Source organism: Equus przewalskii, chromosome 17 (genome assembly GCF_037783145.1).
Source record: "Equus przewalskii isolate Varuska chromosome 17, EquPr2, whole genome shotgun sequence".
Lineage (NCBI taxonomy): Eukaryota > Metazoa > Chordata > Mammalia > Perissodactyla > Equidae > Equus > Equus przewalskii.
In genome coordinates this window covers 10,922,263-10,936,207 of record NC_091847.1, presented here as the reverse complement: position 1 = coordinate 10,936,207, position 13,945 = coordinate 10,922,263, and the positions used below count along the sequence as shown (strand labels likewise).

General features: G+C 36.8%; 1 protein-coding gene across 5 annotated transcripts in view; it reads left to right on the top strand.

Moving 5' to 3' along the window:
* Positions 1-13,945, top strand: part of PTPN4 (protein tyrosine phosphatase non-receptor type 4) — a 220,212-nt gene that overhangs the window by 31,949 nt on the left and 174,318 nt on the right. The window lies entirely within an intron of this gene.

Genomic DNA, 13,945 nt, shown 5'->3' with positions numbered 1-13,945 from the left:
TATATTCAAAAATCTGAAGGACAAAAACCTACAGCCGAGAATTCTCTACCCAGCGAAAATATCCTTCAAATACGATGGAGAAATAAAAACTTTCCCAGATAAGCAAAAATTAAGGGAGTTCATTGCCACAAAACCTCCTCTCCAGGAAATCCTCAGGAAAACCCTCATTCCTGAAAAATCCAAAAAAGGAAAGGGGCTACAAAACCAAGAGCAGAGGAGATAAGTAGAAGGACAACAACAGAGAGTAGCAGCTCTACATCAGAACAGATTAAACCATGGGACGAGAAACAAAGGAAACTGAAGAAAACCGGAAAACAAGACACAAAATGGTAGTGGTAGGCCCCCACGTCTCAATAATCACTCTAAATGTAAATGGATTGAACTCCCCAATCAAAAGACACAGAGTGGCAGGATGGATCAAAGAACAAGATCCAACAATATGCTGCCTCCAGGAAACACACCTCAGCCCCAAAGACAAACACAGACTCAGAGTGAAGGGATGGAGAACAATACTCCAAGCTAATAATGAACAAAAGAAAGCAGGTGTCGCTATACTAATATCAGACAAGGTAGATTTCAAAGCAAAACAGATAAAGAAAGACAAAGAGGGACAGTATATAATGATAAAAGGGACTCTCCACCAAGAAGACATAACACTTATAAATATATACGCACCCAACACAGGAGCACCAAAATTTGTAAAGCAACTCTTAATAGAACTAAAAGAAGACATCAACAACAATACAATAATAGTAGGGGACCTCAACACACCATTAACACCAATGGACAGAACATCCAGACAGAAAATCAATAAGGAAATAATAGAATTAAATGAAAAATTAGACCAGATGGACTTAATAGATATATATAGAACACTTCATCCAAAAACAGCAGGTTACACATTCTTCTCAAGTGCACATGGAACATTCTCAAGGATTGACCATATTTTGGGAACCAAAGCAAACATCAATAAATACAAGAGAGTTGAAATAATATCAAGCATCTTTTCTGATCATAACGCTATTAAACTAGAAATCAACTACAAGAAAAAAGCAGAGAAAGGTGCAAAAATGTGGAGACTAAACAACACGCTTCTCAACAAACAATGGATCATTGAAGAAATTAAAGAAGAAATCAAATATTATCTGGAGACAAATGAAAATGAGAACACGACATACCAAATCATTTGGGATGCAGCAAAAGCAGTCCTAAGAGGGAAATTCATCGCAATACAGGCTCACCTCACTAAACAAGAAAAAGCTCACGTAAGCAACCTCAAACGACACCTAACAGAACTAGAAAAAGAAGAACAAACAAGGCCCAGAGTCAGTAGAAGGAGGGAAATAATAAAAATAAGAGCAGAAATAAACGATATTGAAACAAAAAAGACAATAGAAAGGATCAATGAAACAAAGAGTTGGTTCTTCGAAAGAATTAACAAAATTGACAAACCCCTAGCCAGACTCACCAAGAAAAGAAGAGAGAAATCGCAAATTAATAAAATCAGGAATGACAGAGGAGAAATCACAACAGATACCAATGAAATACAAGAGATCATAAGAGAATACTATGAAAAACTATATGCCAACAAATTGAACAACCTGGAAGAAATGGACAAATTCCTAGACTCCTACAATCTCCCCAAACTGAATCAGGAAGAAATGGAGAATCTGAATAGACCAATCACAAGTAAGGAAATAGAAACGGTAATCAAAAACCTCCCCAAAAACAAGAGTCCAGGACCAGACGGCTTCTCTGGAGAATTCTACCAAACATTCAAAGAAGACTTAATACCTATTCTCCTCAAACTGTTCCAGAAAATTGAGAAAGATGGAGAACTCCCTAACACATTCTATGAAGCCAACATCACTCTGATCCCCAAACCTGACAAGGACAACACAAAGAAGGAGAACTACAGGCCGATATCACTGATGAACATAGATGCAAAAATCCTCAACAAAATTTTGGCAAACCGATTACAGCAATACATCAAAAAGATTATACACCATGATCAAGTGGGATTTATACCAGGGACACAGGGATGGTTCAACATCCGCAAGTCAATCAACGTGATACACTACATTAACAAAATGAAAACCAAAAACCACATGATCATCTCAATAGAGGCAGAGAAAGCATTCGACAAGATCCAACACCCATTTATGATAAAAACCCTCAGTAAAATGGGTATAGAAGGAAAGTACCTCAACATAATAAAGGCCATATATGATAGACCCACAGCCAACATCATACTCAATGGACAAAAGCTGAAAGCCATCCCTCTGAGGACAGGAACAAGACAAGGGTGCCCACTTTCACCACTCCTATTCAACATAGTTCTGGAGGTGCTGGCCAGAGCAATTCGGCAGGAAAAAGAAATAAAAGGAATCCAAATAGGTAACGAAGAAGTAAAACTCTCGTTGTTTGCAGACGACATGATCTTATACATAGAAAACCCCAAAGAATCCACAGAAAAACTATTAGAAATAATCAACAACTACAGCAAAGTAGCAGGGTATAAAATTAACGTGCATAAATCAGTAGCATTTCTATACACTAACAATAAACTAACAGAAAAAGAACTCAAGAACTCTATCCCATTCACAATCGCAACGAAAAGAATAAAATACCTTGGGATAAACTTAACCAAGGAAGTGAAGGATCTATACAATGAAAACTACAAGACTTTCTTGAAAGAAATAGGCGATGACATAAAGAGATGGAAAGACATCCCTTGCACATGGATTGGAAGAATAAACATAGTTAAAATGTCCATACTACCTAAAGCAATATACAGATTCAATGCTATCCCAATCAGAATCCCAAGAACGTTTTTCACAGAAATTGAACAAACAATCCTAAAATTCATATGGGGCAACAAAAGACCGCGAATTGCTAAAGCAATCCTGAGCAAGAAAAACAAAGCCGGCGGAATCACAATCCCCGATTTCAAAACATACTACAAAGCTACAGTGATCAAAACAGCATGGTACTAGTACAAAAACAGGTCCACAGATCAATGGAACAGAATTGAAAGCCCAGAGATAAAACCACACATCTATGGACAGCTAATCTTCGACAAAGGAGCAGAGGGCCTACAATGGAGAAAAGAAAGTCTCTTCAACAAATGGTGCTGGGAAAACTGGACAGCCACATGCAAAAGATTGAAAATTGACCATTCTTTTTCACCACACACCAAAATAAACTCAAAATGGATCAAAGACCTAAAGATTAGGCCTGAGACAATAAGTCTTTTGGAAGAGAATATAGGCAGTACACTCTTTGACATCAGTTTCAAAAGAATCTTTTCGGACACTGTAACTCCTCAGTTGAGGGAAACAATAGAAAGAATAAACAAATGGGACTTCATCAGACTAAAGAGCTTCTTCAAGGCAAGGGAAAACAGGATTGAAACAAAAAAACAGCTCACTAATTGGGAAAAAATATTTACAAGCCACTTATCCGACAAAGGGTTAATCTCCATAATATACAAAGAACTCACACTGCTTAACAACAAAAAAACAAACAACCCGATCAAAAAATGGGCAGAGGACATGAACAGACACTTCTCAAAAGAAGATATGAATATGGCCAATAGACACATGAAAAGATGTTCATCATCGCTAATCATCAGGGAAATGCAAATCAAAACTACACTAAGATATCACCTTACCCCCGTTAGATTGGCAAAAACATCCAAAACCAAGAACGACAAATGTTGGAGAGGTTGTGGAGAAAGAGGAACCCTCATACACTGTTGGTGGGAATGCAAACTGGTACAGCCACTATGGAAAACAGTATGGAGATTTCTCAAAAAGTTAAAAATAGAAATACCCTATGACCCAGCCATCCCATTACTGGGTATCTATCCTAAGAACCTGATATCAGATATCTCAAGAGTCCGTTGCACCCCTATGTTCATCGCAGCATTATTTACAATAGCCAAGACGTGGAACCAGCCTACATGCCCAGAAACTGATGATTGGATAAAGAAGATGTGGTATATATACACAATGGAATACTACTCAGCCATAAAAAAAGACGAAATTGGCCCATTCACAACAATGTGGATGGACCTCGAGGGCATTATGTTAAGCGAAATAAGTCAGTCAGAGAAAGACGAACTCTATATGACTCCACTCATAGGTGGAAATTAGTATATTGAGAAGGAGATCTGATCGGTGGTTACCAGGGAAAAGGGGGGGTGGGGGGAGGGTACGGAGGGGGAAGCGGTGTACCCACAACATGACTAACAAAAATGTACAACTGAAATCTCACAAGGTTGTAATCTATCATAACATTAATAAAAAAAAAAAAAAAAAATTGGAAATTAGAAATGGTTGAGTTTTAGGATTAGAAGGGAATTTAGAGATCATGTAATCTTGCGCTGCTTAATAGGTCAGCTGCTGGCCAAATGTGGCTGATTAAATTTAACTTAATTTAGAAAAATTTGTGAGTCATATGGCCCACATTTGAAATGCTCAGTTTTTATTTGTGGCATGGTTACTGTATAGGACAGTGCAGATTATAGATCACATAAAGTTTTACATTTTATAGATGAAGAAATTGGGGCTCAGAAAGATAAAGTGACTATCCCAAAGTAAACCAGAGCTAGATAGTAACACTTGGAATGGTACAATTTATGGTGAATCAGTGGCTGACCAGGTTTGCTAATGTAGCAGCAGTTGTTAAAAAAGAGTGAGACTTCTGCCTTAGGCTATGACACCCTTTCTTGCTAAACTTCATATGAGTGTAGCATAGTAACATAGAAATACTTGAATTTTTTTGAGTTTTTGAGGAAGATTAGCCCTCAGCTAACTACTGCCAGTCCTCCTCTTTTTGCTGAGGAAGGCTGGCCCTGAGCCAACAACCATGCCCATCATCCTCTTCTTTATATGTGGGATGCCTACCACAGCATGGCTTGCCAAGCGATACCATGTCCACACCCAGGATCCGAACTGGTGAACCCTGGGCCACTGCAGCAGAAAGTGCTCATTTAACCACTGCACCACCAGGACGGCCCCACAGTGCTAATCTTTAAGGAAAAAAGAGAATAGGCTATGCTAAACAAAATAAAACAACAAAACTTTGCTGTTCATTCTCAGCCCACCTGTAATCCTCTTTCTGCTAATATCATTGATGCATGTGAGCAGTGTTATTCTCTCTGCCCTTACTGTAACACACATCTCAGTATATGTGGTTGTGATTTCTTTTCCCATTCAGATTTTCTGGAGAGAGTGTTCAAAGAATAGAATGAGTGCAATGGATCAGATTGAAGCTTTGCAAAACTCACAGATAGTGATGATTCTTTTTCAATGATGTCTTCAGTTAATTTAGATGCTTTGAGAAGAACAATTAATAAGAATATTTTAGCATGAGGAAGTAGAAATCATTTCATTATGATGTGGTAGAAATAGTATTGTCTTTGAGCTTAGACAGATCTGGATTCACATGTCACTCTATCACTTTTGCTTGTGCAACCTTGGGCAAACCACTTAATCCTTTTGAGGAGATTAAAATAACTGACTTTAATTGTTTTAAGAGTTAAATGACAGAGTGTAAGATGTTCCACTTATTATTGCTGTGTAACAAACCACCCCAACATTTAGTAGCATAAAACAATCACCATTTTATTACAGTTACAGACTCTGAGAGAGGAATTCAGGCAGGGCACAGGAGTGATGGCCCTTTTCTGCTCCACAGTGTCTGTTAGTCAACTCAGATTACCTGAGGATTGGAACTCTTGATGCTGGAGGATCCACTTCCAAGATTGCTTCTTTAAATGTCTAAGGACTAAAGGATGGGCTCAGCAAGGACTGTTGATCAGAGCATCTTTGTGTGGTCATTCCTTATGGCTTGGACTTCTCACAGCAGATGAGCTGGATTTTGAAAGGAAGTATCCTGAGAGTGAGTGTTCCAGGAGAGCAAGGTGTCTCAGAAGTCATATAGCATCACATCTACTGTATTCTTTTGATCAAAACAGTCACAGGTCTCAAGTCTCCCCCCATTCAAGAGAGGTAACATAAATTCCCTACTTCTTGATGAAGAAAGTGTCTGTGTCATTAAAAAAAGAAGCAGCATAAGTCAAAGTTTCTAGTAGTGTCACTCTGATTTCCTCATCTTTTCAGTTTTCTTCTACTTCCTTTACTGGACTGAGCAAAAAAGATATCACTAAACTTCCTTTTATAATTTACTTTAAAAAAAGAAAAAGACTATCTAAGTCAGCGTTTTCCAGCTTCAGCAATGTTGGCAATCTCGGCCAAACAATTCTTTGTTGTGTTGAGGGTCAGGGCAGAGGGAGGAAGATGCTGTCCTGTGCATTGAATGATGTTTAGCAGCATCCCTGGCTTCTACCCACTAGATGCCAGTAGCATTCTCCTCCATAGTTGTGACAACCAAAAATCTCTTTGCCAAAAATCTATTGTCAGATGTTCCCTGGAGGACAAAATCACCCCCAAATGAGAATCGATGCTTTATATTATTGTTTCTTAAACTGTGGGCCATGGACCACTCTCATCAGTGTCACTTGTAGGACTTGTTAAATGTGTTATTTCCTCAGAATTTCTGGAGTTGAGTCCCAGAAATCTACATTTTTCAAAAGCTTCTCAAGTGATTCTGATGCATACGTAGTGTGAGAAACATAGACCATCCTTAAAAACTGTATGACTAATAGGTATAAAAGTAAAATTATTGCTGAAATGCTTTATTAACAGTAATATGCTAATTTCAGGTCAAACTGATGGTATAGTAGAATTGTTAAATGTACTGTACATTTTAAGTGTTAAATGTAATGTACATTTTATGTTATTCTGGGTTCCATGGATGATGTAAACAGTATATCCATGTCCATTTAATGAAACTTTTGTATTTTAATTTTATTTATTTCTCTCAACTTTATTATGAAAACTTTCATAATAAAAAAATTAAAAGAATTAACAGAAGAATTAAGAGAGTAATACTACAGTGAGCACTTGTATACTCACCACCAAGAAATAAAAGTTAACATTTTTTAGCAATAAATGCCTACATTAAGAAAAAAGAAAGATCTCAAATAAACCACCTAACTTTACACCTCAGGGAATTAGAAAAAGAACAGACGAAGCCCAATGTTAGCAGAAGGAAGGAAATAATAAAGATTAGAGCTGAAAGAAATGACATAGAGACTAGAAAGACAATAGAAGAAAATTAGTGAAACTAAGAGTTGTTTTTTTTAAGATTTTAGTTTTTCTTCTTCTCTGCAAAGCCCCTTGGTACATAGTTCTATATTTTTAGTTGTGGGTCCTTCTAGTTGTGGCATATGGGATGCCACCTCAGCATGGCTTCGTGAGTGATGCTAGGTCCGTGCCCAGGATCTGAACCACGAAAACCCTGGGCTGCCAAAGTGGAGCATGCAAACTTAACCACTCGGCCATGGGGCCAGCACCAAGAGTTTTTTGAAAAGATAAACAAAATTGACAAACCTTTATCTAGACTAACCAGTGGGAAAAAAGTGAACTCAAAATTATAAATGAAAGAGGAGACATTACCCCTGACACCACAGAAATAAAAAGAATCATAAGAGGCTACTATGAACAGTTACATATTGGTATATATACCAAGAAATTGGGTAATCTATAAGTAATGGGTAAATTTTCAGAAATGTCCACCATACCAAGATTGAATCATGAAGAAATAGAAAACCTGAGCAGACAATAACAGGTAAGGAGATTGAATCAGTAATCAGAAACCTCCCAACACAGAAAACTCCAGGACCAGATGGCTTTATTGGTGAATTCTGTCAAACACTTAGAGAAGAATTAATGCTAACCCATCTCAAACTCTTCCAAAAAAAATAAAGAGGAGGAAGTCTCTCACATGCATTCTCCGAAGTCAGGAATATTCTGATACCAAAGCCAGGTAAGGAGACTATACAAAAAGTATAGGCCAATATCACTGATGAATATAGATGCAAAAATTCTCAACAAACAGAATTCAACAGCTCATTAAAAGGATTATACCATGATCAAGTTGAATTTATCCCTGGAATGCAAGGATGGTTCAACATGTGCAAATCAATCATTGTGATACACCATATTAATAAAATGAAGGATAAAACTTACATGATCCTCTCAATAGATGGAGAAAAAGTACTTGGCAAAATTCAATACCCTTTCATGATGAAAGAAGATGAGAGCCGAAAGCTCTCAAATTGGGTATAGAAGGAACATACCTCAACATAATAAAGGCCATATGACAAACCTGCAGCTAACATCATATTCAACGGTGAAAAGCTGAAAGCTTTTCTTCTGAAATCAGGAACAAGACAAGGGTGTCCACTTTCACATAGTACTGGAAGTCCTAGCCAGAGCAACTGGGCAAGAAAAAGAAAGAAAAGGCAGCCAAATTGGAAAAGAAGAAGTAAGATTGTCTCTGTTTGCAGATGAGATGACCTTATATATAGGAAACCCTGCAGACTTCAGCAATAAACTGTTAAAACTAATGGACAAGTTGAGTTGCAGGATACAAAATCAACATGCAAAAATCAGTTGCATTTCTATGCACTAACAATGAAATATGTGAAAAAGAAAGAAAATCTCATTTACAATAGCATCAGAAACAATAAAATAAATTACTTAGGAGTAAATTAAATCAAGGAGGTGAACGATCTTTACACTTATAGTTTTCACTATAAGATATTGATCAAAAATTGAAGAAGACACAAATGGAAAGATATTTTATATTCTTGGATCAGAAGAATTAATATTGTTAAAATGCCCATACTGCTCAAAGCCATCTATGGATTCAGTGCAATCCTTGTCAAAATTCCAGTGGCATTTTTCACAGAAGTAGGAAAAACAACCCTAAAATTCTTCTGGAATCACAAAAGACCCCAAATAGCCAAAGTAATCTTGAGAAAGAACAACAAAGCTGGAGGCATTATACTTGTTGATTTCAAACTATACAACAAAGCTATAGGAATCAAAACAGAATGGTACTGGCATAAAAACAAACACATAGAACAATGAAATAGAATCAAGAGCACAAAAATAAACCCATGCATATACAGTTAACTAATAATTGACAAGGGAGCCAAGAATACTCAATGGGGAAAAGATAGTCTTTTTCAATAAATTATCTTACACTCTTAACAAAAATTAACTCAAAATGGGTTAAAGACTTAAATGTAAGACCTGAAACCATAAAATTCTAGAGGAAAACATAGAGAAAAGCTCTTAATGTTGGTCTTGGCACCAATTTTTTGGATTTGACACTAAAAGCACAAGCAGCAAAAGAAAATATAACTGGGACTACATCAAACTAAAAAGCTTCTGCACAACAGAAGAAACAATCAAAGGAAGAGATAGGCTATGGAAAGGGAGAAAATATTTGCAAACTATATATCAGATAAGGAGTTAATATCCAGAATATATAAGGAACTCAGTAACAAAAAAATAATCCAATTTTAAAAATGGGCAGAGGACCCAAATAGACATTTTCCCAAAGAAAACATACAAATGACCAACTAGTACGTGAAAAGATGCTCCACATCACTAATCACCAGAGAAATGCAAATCAAAACCACCATGAGATATCACTTCACATCCGTCAGAATGGCTGTTATCAAAAAGACAAGAGGATAACAAGTGTTGGCAAGAATGTGTACAAAAGGGAACCCTAGTGCACTGTCAATGGGAATGTACATTGGTATGTCTGCTATGGAAAACAGTATGGAGCTTCTGCAGAAATTTAAAAATGGAGCTACTGTATGATCCAGCAATCTCACTTCTAGGTATATATCTGAAGGAAATGAAATCACTATCTCAAAGAGATATCTGCACCCCATGTTCATTGCAGCATTATTCACAGTAATTCACAATATTATTCACAATAGCCAAGACATGGAAACAACCTAAGTGTCCATTGATGGATGAATGGATAAAGAAGATGTGGTGTGTGTGTATACATATATATACACACATAATGAAATATTATTCAGCCATCAAAAAGACACCTGCCATTTGTGATAAGATGGGTGGACCTTGAGGGCATTATGCTGAGTGAAATAAGTCAGAGAAAGACAAATAACTGTATGATCTGACTTATATGCCGAATCTAAAAAAAAGACGAACTTGTAGAAACAGAGAGTAGAAAGGTGGTTGCCAGGGGCTGGGGAGTCGGGGAAATGGGGAGAGGTTAGTCAGAGAGAACAAACTTCTAGTTATAAAATGAATGAGTTCTGGGGATCTGTATTTGGGATGATGATTATGGTTAACAGTACTGTATTAAGTACTTGAAAGTTGCTAAGACAGTAAACCTTAAATGTTCTTACCATGAAAAAAATGTAATTGTGTTAGATGATGGATGTATTAATAAACCTTATTATGGTAATCATTTTGCAATATATACATGTATCAAATCATCATGTTGTATACGTTAAATTTACACAGTGTTACCTGTTAATTATATGTCAAGAAAACGAGAAGAAAAAGTTGTTAAAATTTTTGTCATATTTGCTCTGTGTGTGTGCGCATACGTGAGAGAGAGAGATCAGATGCTTTTATGGTGAATATGACACCAAAGTAAGGGAGAGCTAGATGTGGGCTTCTGAAGTGTGATGTCTCCCGTTTGGATAGACTGATCCATCTGTCTTCATGGTGTTTAATCAGGACACCTTTATTCTTTTTTTTTAATTTTTACTAATAAATTTAATAATAATTATGCAAACTCACTATGATAAAAAAATTACATTCCTGAGGATGCAAAAAAAGACATAAACAAAGAATTGCTTGTTCTTTGTTTACATCAGACTTGTGGATAGAAAGTCCTATGAAGATGTTAATATTCCAATCCTGGAACAAATCTCTTGTGTGTCACCCTTTAAAACTGGACACCTTTCCTCTTAAGCGGATTAGCTTAGTATAAGGGATTCCCACGGTTTTTAAATGTTTGCTTAGTTGAGCACTTTCTTTCCTTGCCATATTTTTTAGATGTTTTAATACCATTCCAGTTAAATTATGCTTCTCTTCCTGTAACATAAAATAGTGCTACTCAAAGGATTGTCTGTGCACTGGTCCTCGGCCTGTGAGGGGATAAGTACAGTAAGTGAGAGTAAGTGTTTAGAAACTGTCATAACAATTGGTAGAGAATTTGATTTCTGTTAAATCTACTAATAAAAACTTGAAGCTTGTATTCTGTATATCTTTTAAAATTTTATTTTCTAGTCACTTTCTTTTTACAAAAGTACTACATTGGTATGTGTCCTAGTCGTACCTGCTGCTGTGTAACATACCATCCCCAGACTTGGTGGTTTCAGATGCCAGCAGTCATTTATTTGGCTCACAGATCTGTCCTTTGGCCAGAACTTGGCAGGGAAGACTGGTCTCTGCTCCAGGTGGGGGCAGCTGAGGTGGCTTGACTGAAGCTGGTTCACTCACAGAGCTGGCAAGTTGCTGCTGGCTGTCAGCTGGGAGCTCTGCCAGGGCTGAGGTTGGGGACCTGGGTTCCTTTCCACATGTGGCCTGGGCTTCCTTAGAGATTGGCGGTTGGGTTCCCAGGGTACTTGTCTTTAGACAAAGTCAAGTGAAAGCTGTATGTCCTTTTATGACCTAGTCTCAGCAGTCAATGTGTCATTTCTGCTGTACTCTTACTCCATGAGGCAGCCACCAAGGTGTTCCCAGATTCATGGAGTATGGGACCTAGACTCCACCTCTTGATGGGGTGGCAAAACTCCAGAACTGTTTTTACTGCTGTTTTCAGAAAATACAATCTGTCATAATCTTGAATGGAAATTGAAAAAGCTGGCTATTTACCACAAATAGCTTTGAATGAGAAGCACCACTGACACAGTCCTGGATGACACTTCTGTTGAGTGCTGTTATTGTCACCTTAGTTTAACTCCTATACATTTGAAGGGATACTTTGCTATACCTTTATGTAGTAGATGACACATGGTGCACTGGTGGGTTAGTTTGGGACTTTTATGGGCTTTAAACTTCCGTCATGGCCCCAACTAATTGCTGATGGGAGGTCATTTTAGCCTTTCTTCAAATGCTAAAATGTACTGAGTACAGAGCTTAGTCCCAGATGCTGAGAGAAATACAAAGGCAAACATGACTTCTGCCTCGCAGGAGCTTACAGTCTTACAAAGGAACAAATGCATTTGATAGACTTCACTGGTTAAGTGATAGTGCTCCTGATATTCCAGATCTGCATATTATTGCAATGAAGTAGTATTGAGTTAAAATGCCACAAAGCTTGCTATCCTTACCAAGGTTCAGCTGTTTGTTTTGAATTAAAGTTCTTTGGAGTATTGTGATCCTTTTATTAATTTCCAGAGTTTTGAAAAAGTTGGTTTTGACAGTTTGCCAGTATTCTTTCTCCTTTTATGGAGGAGTGGATTTTCAGAGGTCCTTCCTCTGCCATTCTAGAAATGCTTCCTCCATCTTGTCTTTGCTGTTTTTAAAAATTAGAACAAATTAAACGAGAAATTTGCCTTTAAAAGATGTTTAAATATTTTTACCTGTTTAAGACATCAGATTGATGGAAATAAAAAGATTTGAATCCAACATAATGTAGTTAAATTTAATTACTTTCAAATAATTGATCCCTGAGATTTTTCCATGCTCTGGTTTATGCTTAATGTGAATCTGAACCCAATTCAGTGCTTCCTTAATTGGATGAACATTTTATATAGAGCAGTTAGCAATTAGTGTAGCTAATTGATATAAGTAAAGTTTATGTAATAGTAACATGAAATATGTTATCTTTTCTAGGAACTACTACTTTAAGAACCATGGGGCTAGTTTCCGAGTTAATTTTTATTCCTTATTTCCTTTTGCTGCTTTGATTATACAAATATATTTTATTTTCAGTGACGTTCCTGCATGTGTGAATTAGGATGACATTAATAGGTTTTGATTTATGATATGGAAATTGTGATGTGGTTTTAAATTATACTCTTTTATTTCACAAGGATTTCTAAGTTGAAAACATAAAAATGATTTCTTTTATATTTGAACTATATTATGTAGAACTATGTAATATCAGTATATAAATTATTCTTTGGGAGTAAATTAACCATTAGAAAATTAGTCAGTTTGTGTTTTATCGTGTTATATAGTAATCCCTACAAAACCCCTTTGAGGTGAGTGTTACTACTTTGCCCATTTTACAGATGAAGCAAGTGAGATAGAGTTTAAGTAGAATAAACGTACTTCTGGTTATCGTCTTTCTTTTCTTTTCTTTTCTGTTTTTTTCTTCTCCCCAAAGCCCCCCAGTACACAGTTGTATATTCTAGTTGTAGGTCTTTCTGGCTCTGCTATGTGGGACGCCACCTCGGCATGGTCTGACGAGTGGTGCTAGGTCTGTGCCAAGGATCTGAACTAGTGAAACCCTGGGCTGCTGAAGTGAAGCACTCGGCCACAGGGCTGACCCCTCATCTTTCTTTTCTTAACAATGGGTCTTATGGTTATAGTGTATAGAACAATCTTTCTATCTGAACTCTTACAGCATCTAAGGTTCAAAGTGAATATTAAAATTCTTACTTTGCGCTATGAGCATTTGCCGTTAGTAGAAGAAATCAGCTATGTTAACATGATGAAGAAAAATGGCCAAAAAATGCATTGTGTTAAATTAAATTGAATCTTGTTATATAACCAGGAGGTTATGAACCAGAATGTCAAAATTCTCTATATATTTTGCCTCTGAAGTGGTTTGGCCATTTATGTTTTTTAACAACTTTATTGAGATCAAATGGCATATAATAAACTGTATATGTTTAAAATACAGTATTTGATAAGTCTTGACATATTTATACATCCATAAAACCACCACTACAATCGATATAATGAACATATTCATTACTCTCAAAAGTTCCCTTGTGCCCCAGTGTAATTCCGTGCCCCATACCACCACACCCTACTTTCATCCCCAGGCAACTGCAGATCTGCTGTTTGTCACCAAAGAT